The sequence below is a fragment of the Tamandua tetradactyla genome, chromosome 7, assembly GCF_023851605.1.
Source record: "Tamandua tetradactyla isolate mTamTet1 chromosome 7, mTamTet1.pri, whole genome shotgun sequence".
Classification (NCBI taxonomy): domain Eukaryota; kingdom Metazoa; phylum Chordata; class Mammalia; order Pilosa; family Myrmecophagidae; genus Tamandua; species Tamandua tetradactyla.
In genome coordinates this window covers 19,615,119-19,623,432 of record NC_135333.1, presented here as the reverse complement: position 1 = coordinate 19,623,432, position 8,314 = coordinate 19,615,119, and positions in this window count along the sequence as shown.

The following is an 8,314-nucleotide window of genomic DNA, read 5'->3' as shown; positions in this document are numbered from 1 at the left end:
ACAAAGATCTAGTAATACAGCTATAAAACCCAAGCATCACTTAATTACATCTGGCTTTGGCTCAAGGCTGATGGCCTCTCTCTCTCTCTCTCTCTCTCTCTCTCTCTCTCTCTCTCTCTCTCTCGCACTCTCTTTCTCCACACCAGCGTCGTTACCAACTCACCTGTGAGTTTCTCACTTGCTTGTATGACTCATTGTTTGGTAAACAAAGCACACAGCCACTGAAAGGAAGTAACTGGAATGTTTAGAACAGTTTTCCCCTATAACTATTCTAGTTGTCAATTGTGATCTGCTTTTAACCAATCACAGTCCTAGAGATGCAAATTATGTGTCCTTATTTAACCAATTTAATTATGGTCAGTACTAGTTCCAAAAACACCACTGAAGGAAAAACACTTGGGTTTTCAGTGTGATTGAACCAATTCACTTGAAACTATCACTTTCCTTCCTCTGAACTCTTCAGTTTATTATTCGGTTCAAGATCTCACTATTGTGGATAGCAGCATCAGCCTCTAGATGCATAGGAAGCATGTCTTCAACCAAAATAATTTCCCCCACAATTCTGCCACTTATTTGCAGTTGTATTTCAGAGCCCATATGGAGGATATTATACTTCTATTTAAGTTCATCTGATTAGACCTGGCTCTGTTCCAGCTCAAGATGATCTTCTGGGAAGCTGACTCTCCTTCTGTCTGGTGTTCTCCATGAAACTGAAAAACATGCCCACTAGATCCACACTTTCCAATAGAACATTCTATGATGATGGACAGGCACTTCTGTGCTGTTCAGTATAGCATCTCTAGCCACATGTGGCTATTGAGCACTTGAAATGAGGCTAGTGCAACCGAGGAATTGAATTTTACATTTTACTTCATTTTAGTTAATTTAAGTAGTCACATATGGCTAGTGGAAACCATATTGGACAGATTAGCTCTAAAGGTTTACCTGAAAAACAGGTAAAACTACAGAGCAGGACAGGGCCCTGCACTGGAAAACAAACTGTGGATGGGGATTGTTCATTTAATTATTATCAACCACCTCTATTTATAATAATCCAGGGCACAATTTCATCCGTGTGCATGGATATCATTGAAGGACTTTATCAAATGCCTTCTGAAATCAAGATGGTGTATGTGTATACACATGCAGTTACTTTCAGAAACTTTTTTCCTATTTGTAGGAGTAATACATGTCTACTATGGAAAAATGCAGGAAACTACACAGAGGACACTAATAATGACCAATAACTTTGCCATCCCAAGATAACTACTGTTAACAACTTCGGCATATTTATCTTTTTTTCTGTGATATTTTTCAAGTCACTGAGAGAAAGCATTTTCTTATATTCACATCCTCCTTTTCTCAATTAGCAATATTTCAAAAGCATTTTCTCATATTATTAAAGACTCTTCACAATTTTAAAGGCCGCACAATAGTTCATTGTATCAATGATTTGTTATTTATATGACCATGCCCTCATTGCTGTATTTTTAAGTTGTACCTAATTTTTTTTGCCATTATAAATAAGGCAGTAATGAACACCTTCTGTGCAAAATGACTTTGTTGGTAATTAGCCAGTCATTCCATATTAATGTCAAGTCCAGCAATGTTCACTTCTAAGATAACAGTATCTTAGCCTTTATGAATATCAGGTTGGCCTTGCCAGCTTCTTCAGTCTTCCAGCAGTACTTCTGTTCACTTACGCTCCTCAAAGGCGAGATTAACTTGTTTGAGCTCCCTCAGGCCCTCAGGTAGAATTTATCCAGGTCAGCATCAGAGTGCTTTCTTACTACTGTCACCAGACAAAGGCCATGAATTCTTTTGCTCAACTCACTCAATAACCAATTCCCGAGACACTGGGTTTCAAAGAGAGAAAGAGTTTATTACTAGGCGCATAGTAGGAGAGCAGATGGCCTAGCGGCTCAAAATCTGCCTTCCTGAGTTTGGGAGGTTCAAGGTTTTTATGGATTTTAGCAAGGGGAGATGAGGTCATTACAATTTCAGATAGCAAAGTCTAAGCAGAAAAGGAGACAGTGTTATTATCATTTCAATACTGAAGGTGTAAGCCAAAGGGAAGAGGGAGAAGTTATCTTTTCAATAGCTGAGTCTAGCTGATATGATTTATAGATATAGGGGCTGCAACTAATTAATGCTGACTTTAAACTCCTCGTTAGTATTAGGGCTTTTGCCCTACAAGTTACTTTAAGAAAATGATCTGATAGGGGGAGTAACAGCTCTTACAATCATTAGGGCACAAGATAAGAGCTTTCACAGTCATTTTAGATATCAGGGCAGCTGAATTATAGTTTAGGGATTTCTGTCTACTCCAATATACCAGAAAGCAAAAAGAAATATCTAACGATTCAGTAACCAAAATCATCCTTTAAATCCTAATTTCTTGGTTACACTAAATCCTTCCGTACTTGGAGCTTCAATTCCTCTTATCAATATTGTTTCTCAACTTTCCACTCTGATTATTACTCACTCGCCTGATAAAGAAGGCTGAAGGCGTGTGTGGGAGAGACTGCTAACTACTGAACAAGACCCAAGCTCTCCTCTGCCTTCTGGCACACAGTGGGACTACATTTCCCACATCCCCCCCAGTTAAGCTCAGCTGTGTGATTGAGCATGAGCCTATGGAACATGTGTGGAAATGATGGGGTCACTTCCACACCCATCCTGTTAAAACTTCCCATAGGGGATGGAGGTGACTCCTGGGTTTACCTTGGAAGTCACATGATGAAGATGCCAGCCCTTTCATCAGCCAGAGTGGAGGACGAACATCATGCTGACGCATTCATCCAACCGCAATTGTATTAGAGTGTGAGTCTCTTTTCTTCTGTTTCCTTCTTTGGGATTGATTGCAATTTCTACCCTGACTGGGTCCTGCTTGAGCTGTCTTTCCTTTAATATGTGATAAGAGATCAGTCATGCGTAACTTTTCTCAACCTTGGGATCCTCCTTCCTATTTCTTGGTACACACTTGATTCTCTCTAACAGGTCCTCCCACCAGTCCCAGACTCCTAGACCACAGTGTTTCTTTTCTTAAGGTTTCTCTCACTTTCATCATATAAACACATCCTGCCTTTTGGGCAGAATGAAGTGCAAAATAGTACATCTCTTCATCACACTTTCTTTGCATTCTGAGAAATGAAAATTTCATTTTGGAAAAAATGTATCAGAAATTGTATTTCAATTTTAAATAGTAAAAAAAAACCCTCTTATAGCCGCAATTGTCTGATGGGTAAGGAAGACAGTTCTTGCTGATTGGAAGAGCCTACTCAATGCCTTGATGAGTTTGAATGGCTGAATTTGGCAGCTGTGCTGGTTTGAAAGGAAGTATGCCCCCTAGAAAACCCATGTTTTAATAAAAATCCCATTTCATAAAGGTAGAATAATCCCTATTCAATACTGTATGTTTGAAACTGTAATCAGATCATCTCCCTGGAGATGTGATTTAGTCAAGAGTGGTTGTTAAATTGGATTAGGTGACAACATGTCTCCACCCATTTGGGTGGGTCTTGATTGGTTTATTGGAGTCCTAAAAAAGAGGAAACATTTTGGAGAATGGAGATTCAGAGAGAGCAGAGAAGAACGACATAGCCACGAGAGCAGAGAGTCCACAAGCCAGTGACCTTTGGAGATGAAGAAGGAAAACACCTCCCGGGAACTTCGTGAAACTGGAAGCCAGGAGAGAAAGTGGCAGATGATGCCTTGCTTGCCATGTGCTCTTCAGCTGAGAGAGAAACTGTGACTGTGTTTGCCATGTGTCTTTCCAGATGAGAGAGAAATCCTGAATATCATTGGCTTTCTTGAACCAAGGCATCTTTCCCTGGATGCCTTTGATTGGACATTTCTATAGACTTGTTTTAACTGGACATTTTCTTGGCCTTAGAACTGTAAACTAGCAACTTATTAAATTCCCCTTTTTAAAAGCCATTCTGATTCTGGTATATTGCATTCTAGCAGCTAGCAAACTAGAACAGCAGCTAAGATGGAGAAGAAATGAATGACTACAGAACAAAGTGAGAAGAATTTAGAGTTCTGGAGGCAATCTAAAAGGGAAGGGTTAAGGAGGAAAAACGGTGTGAGCAGAGTGAACACACCTGTACATGAGTATTTATAGAAGCTTTATTCATAATTGTCTCCAAAGAAGCAACCAAGACTCCTTTCAGCAGGTGAATGGATAAACCATCATACATACATACATGTAATGGAGTATTATTCAGTGATAAACAGAAGTGAGCTGTGAAGCCTCCAAAAGACCTGGAGGAACTGTAAATTCTTAGTGCTTGGTGAAAGAAGCCATTTGGAAAAGGCTGTGTACTATCCAGCAAGCTGGACCGCTCTGTAAGGGGAATCAGCCTACAAAAGTCCCCACAGGATGCGATAGCTAAGAGACTTTTGAGAACAGGGATGTCTCCTATTTAATCTGAAGTTGTGTAGACCCCTCCATGCCGTAAAGGGGTTGGCCCAGCGCTGCTGACACCCTTACGGACTTCAGTAGGTGCAGGGGGCTCGGAACCGGAGGTAGTATTGAAGCCTCCTCCTGCCCTGTCCTCCCCGGGAATTGGCCAAACTTTTGATGAAGACCTCATACTTTCACAGGGTGTGAAATGGAAGTTTGAACCATCTTATCTGGGGAGGCTCCAGCTCATATCTGAATTACATAATAAGCATAGCCACTGGTAGAATAAGAATAATACTAACATAAAATAAAATTAAGAATTAAGAAGGCAGGCCAGGTATTTGCCATGTTAGAAAGTTGAGGTCCAGTAAGGCTCTGTGATACGTCTAAGGGCCCCTGGCATAAGAAAGAGTTCTGCATGGTCCTCAGAGCCCCCAGCTTATTGCTGATCTGAGAGAGTGCAGTACTGCTGGGCCGAAGCAGGGTGGGGCTCACACCCTCTCTCCTCGGCCCATGGGCTCCTGGTTCAATGGACTCAGCCCTTCCTAAGTGGCTTCCACTGGGGGCTTTGGGTTTATCACTGGCTAGTTCTGCCAGTGAGTGTTATCAGTCACGGTTCTCTAGAGAAACAGAACCAACAGGAGAGATCTGTAAATATGAGATTTATAAAAGTGTCTCACGGAACCGTGGGGACACGGGAGTCCAGAATTCATAGTGTAGGCTGGCAACTCTGATGAAGAGTTTGGATGAACTCCACAGGAGAGGCTAGCTGGCTGAAGAAGCAGTGAAAATTCTTTCTCTTGTAAAAGCCTTCAACTGATTGGATCAAATCCAACTGATTGGATTCTCTCATTTGTGGAGGTCACACCCTTGGGTTGATCATAAATGTAATCAATCATGGATCAATCAACTGACTGATGGTTTAATAAACCAGCCTTCTTATTTATCAGCCAGCCACGAGATATCCCTGCAGCACTGGTCAGGCCAGTGCTTCCCCAACCAGACACCTGGGCACCATCACCTGGCCAAGTTGACACCTGAACCTAATCATCACACTGAGCTCAGGTGAGAGGGAGGGAAAATTCCTATCTCCTTAGAAAATAAGTTTTCCTCAGTGAGGGGACGTATGAGAAATAAGTCCATTAAAATATTCATCAGTGGTCATAAAGATATTTTCTTTGAACATGAGAAGGTTTTTCTTTGTACCCAAAGGATTTAGGACCCAAACCAAGAAGAATAAGCTAGAGACAGGAAGACACTGGAGCCATGGAGAGCAGTGGAGGAGGAGAGTTTGTTCCTTTGATCTACTGTTCTTTTCTTCCGATAAGGACGTGTGTTTATGTGTTGATCAGTGAGAAGGGGGGGAGGTTTCCCAAGTGCAAAGTGCCAAAGTGCAAACCCTGAGATAAAATGTCATAAATAGATCTAGAGCCTGACTTGGAGCCAGGCTGCGTGTCCTTGGGCTGGTGGGACCCGCAAGCCAGGTCCCTGCCTGGGGGAGGTAGGGGGGGCTGGAACTGAGCAGCTGCTGTGGAAATTTCCATGAGCTGTCCACCAGTTCTGGTACTCTGCATGGCATGGGGAGAACACGGGTTACGAAAGAGGCACAAGTCTTGGTCCTACTCATAAGGAGCTAAGTCTCCGGGAAAAAAACGTGGGGATGCTTGCCAAGAAAACAAGCAGTGTGAAAAATATTAAAACCGTAAATAAGGTCAAGGCATAGAACCAGTCAAGAAAATGTCAATATCATCTTCCAGTTACTGGAACCCCATTTCACCTTTGCAGCACAATGTTGAAAATACAAACTTCACATAAAATAAAAGCTGATTTTATTACTTTAAGCACTATTAAATGGGTCAGAAAACATATTGATTTTTTAAAATGGAATAATGTAAGTCTTTATAATTTATTACCATTTGTGAGAGAGTCTGAGACACTCTTTAAGAATCCAGGTTTAAATTATAAAATTGTTTTTAATACAGAAATCAATGAGAAATTATTAAAAGATATCAGTCCCATGTCTTTGTAATTGTTACCCAAAACTCTAAAGCATGCAATTTTGAAAAATAAGGCATTGCAACCGCTCTAGGAATTTGGAGGTGTGTCCCCCCCCCCCATTTCTAATAAGATTCAGGCACATGCATACGCACCCATGGGTTTATAGGTCACTGTGCTAACCATGATGTTGCATTCCCAATGCACTGGTCAGGATACTTTTGGTTGCAAGTAATAGCACCCTGAAGAGGATCTTCTGGTTATCATGCTGAAAAGTTAATGGTGGGGCAGGCTTCTGATATGGTTTAGTGAGGGCTCAGCTCCATTTCTCTGTGATTCTCTCTGTCCTTCTCACTTTTATGGGCTAGAATCTTTCTCAGGCCAGCTTTCTTCATGGTTGCATGGTGGCCATAAGGAGCAGCTCAGGCTACTAGCTTGTAATTACTCCTCCCAGGAAAGAGAGGCTATTGTCCACCAACCCCCTGAACTAAGTCTTAAGCTTCATTCTTGATTGGACCATTCCAGGGTCAATCCCTGTGGGCAGACCAAGTGCTGATTGGCAGGGAGTGGGGCTGAGACTGTCTTTACCATGGGGGGCCACTCCTGGAGCTGGGTGAGGCCAATAGTGGCAACACAATGGGGGATGGGAAGAGATGTTAGAAAGACATACCCAACGTCCACCACACCTTGGTAGCAATTTATATATATAATTTAATGAAAGGGGTACTTTTTAGGTCCAAGGCACTATGGGAGATATAAAGATAGGCAGTTTTACAATCTATTAGATATAAAAAGACAAGTTTATAAATATTTACGGTACACTATGAGGTGTAATGTGAAAAAGAGACATGCAAATGCTAAAATAAAGTGTTATAAAAATATGAGAGCAAGACAGATTGCCTCTAATTGAGATGATCAGAAAAGGCCTCATGTAGCAAGTCACAATGGAAATTAGGTCTTAAAGAATGAGTGGGAAGGGAGGGCACTGGAGGGAGGGGACCAGTAGAGCAAAGGTGCAGAGGCAGGAAGCTAAGGGAGAACAAGGGTGGGTCATCCAGGTTAGTGGGAGCACAGGCTCTAGCAGTTGCTGTTAAGTTAGGAAATGTTACTCCAGCACAAAAAAAATCTCAGGGTTCAGATGATACCTAAGTAACTGGGATGAACTGCCCCACAAAGTCAGGGTGCAAGGTTATTGCATCTTAAAAATTTTCTCCTAAAAAGAAAACTGGCTAAGTTCCCTGTGCCTGATTAGCAGGAAATTCAGCATCTTCTTCATGGGTTTCCCTACCCTTCATTGTCTCCAAACCCTAAGGTTTACCTAGTCTGAAGTGGGGATGAGTCAATCTGACTTTCACACACAGAGGGATCACTGACCTCTAACCAGTCTCTGTGCTTCTCAGTGAGGTCAGGGATAGGCCCAACTCTGTGGCTTTGAACTTGTTCAGAATGTTCTTCACTATTGGTTCACACCAGACCATGATCTCAGAAGTCTGCACTTGAGCTAAATTCACAGCTCTCCCACTGACCAAAGCACTAGGTTCCCAAGAACTCTGCATAAGAGATAATTTGGGGAATCCTTGTGGATGCCAAACTCCTGTCCCCCTCCTTCCCTGGGATCACAGCACTTGGAGGCAGGGAGCCCTTCCTTCTCAGGTATCTACCCTTTCTTCTATGGACTGCTACCCTGTGCACCCCTTCCCTACCACACGCACACTATTGGGGTTCTCGGGGTGAGGGCAACTATCCCCACTGACAGCTCTTTCACTAGCTCAAAGAAAGGAAAAAACCCAAAAGTTAAATCATCAGTGGACATTCTGCTGCACCCAGATTTGCAGGTTCACACGTCTTAGTTTCTTCCAGGGATTGCTTATTTCACCCAAGGGACCCAACTCCTCCCGAATGCTTCACATT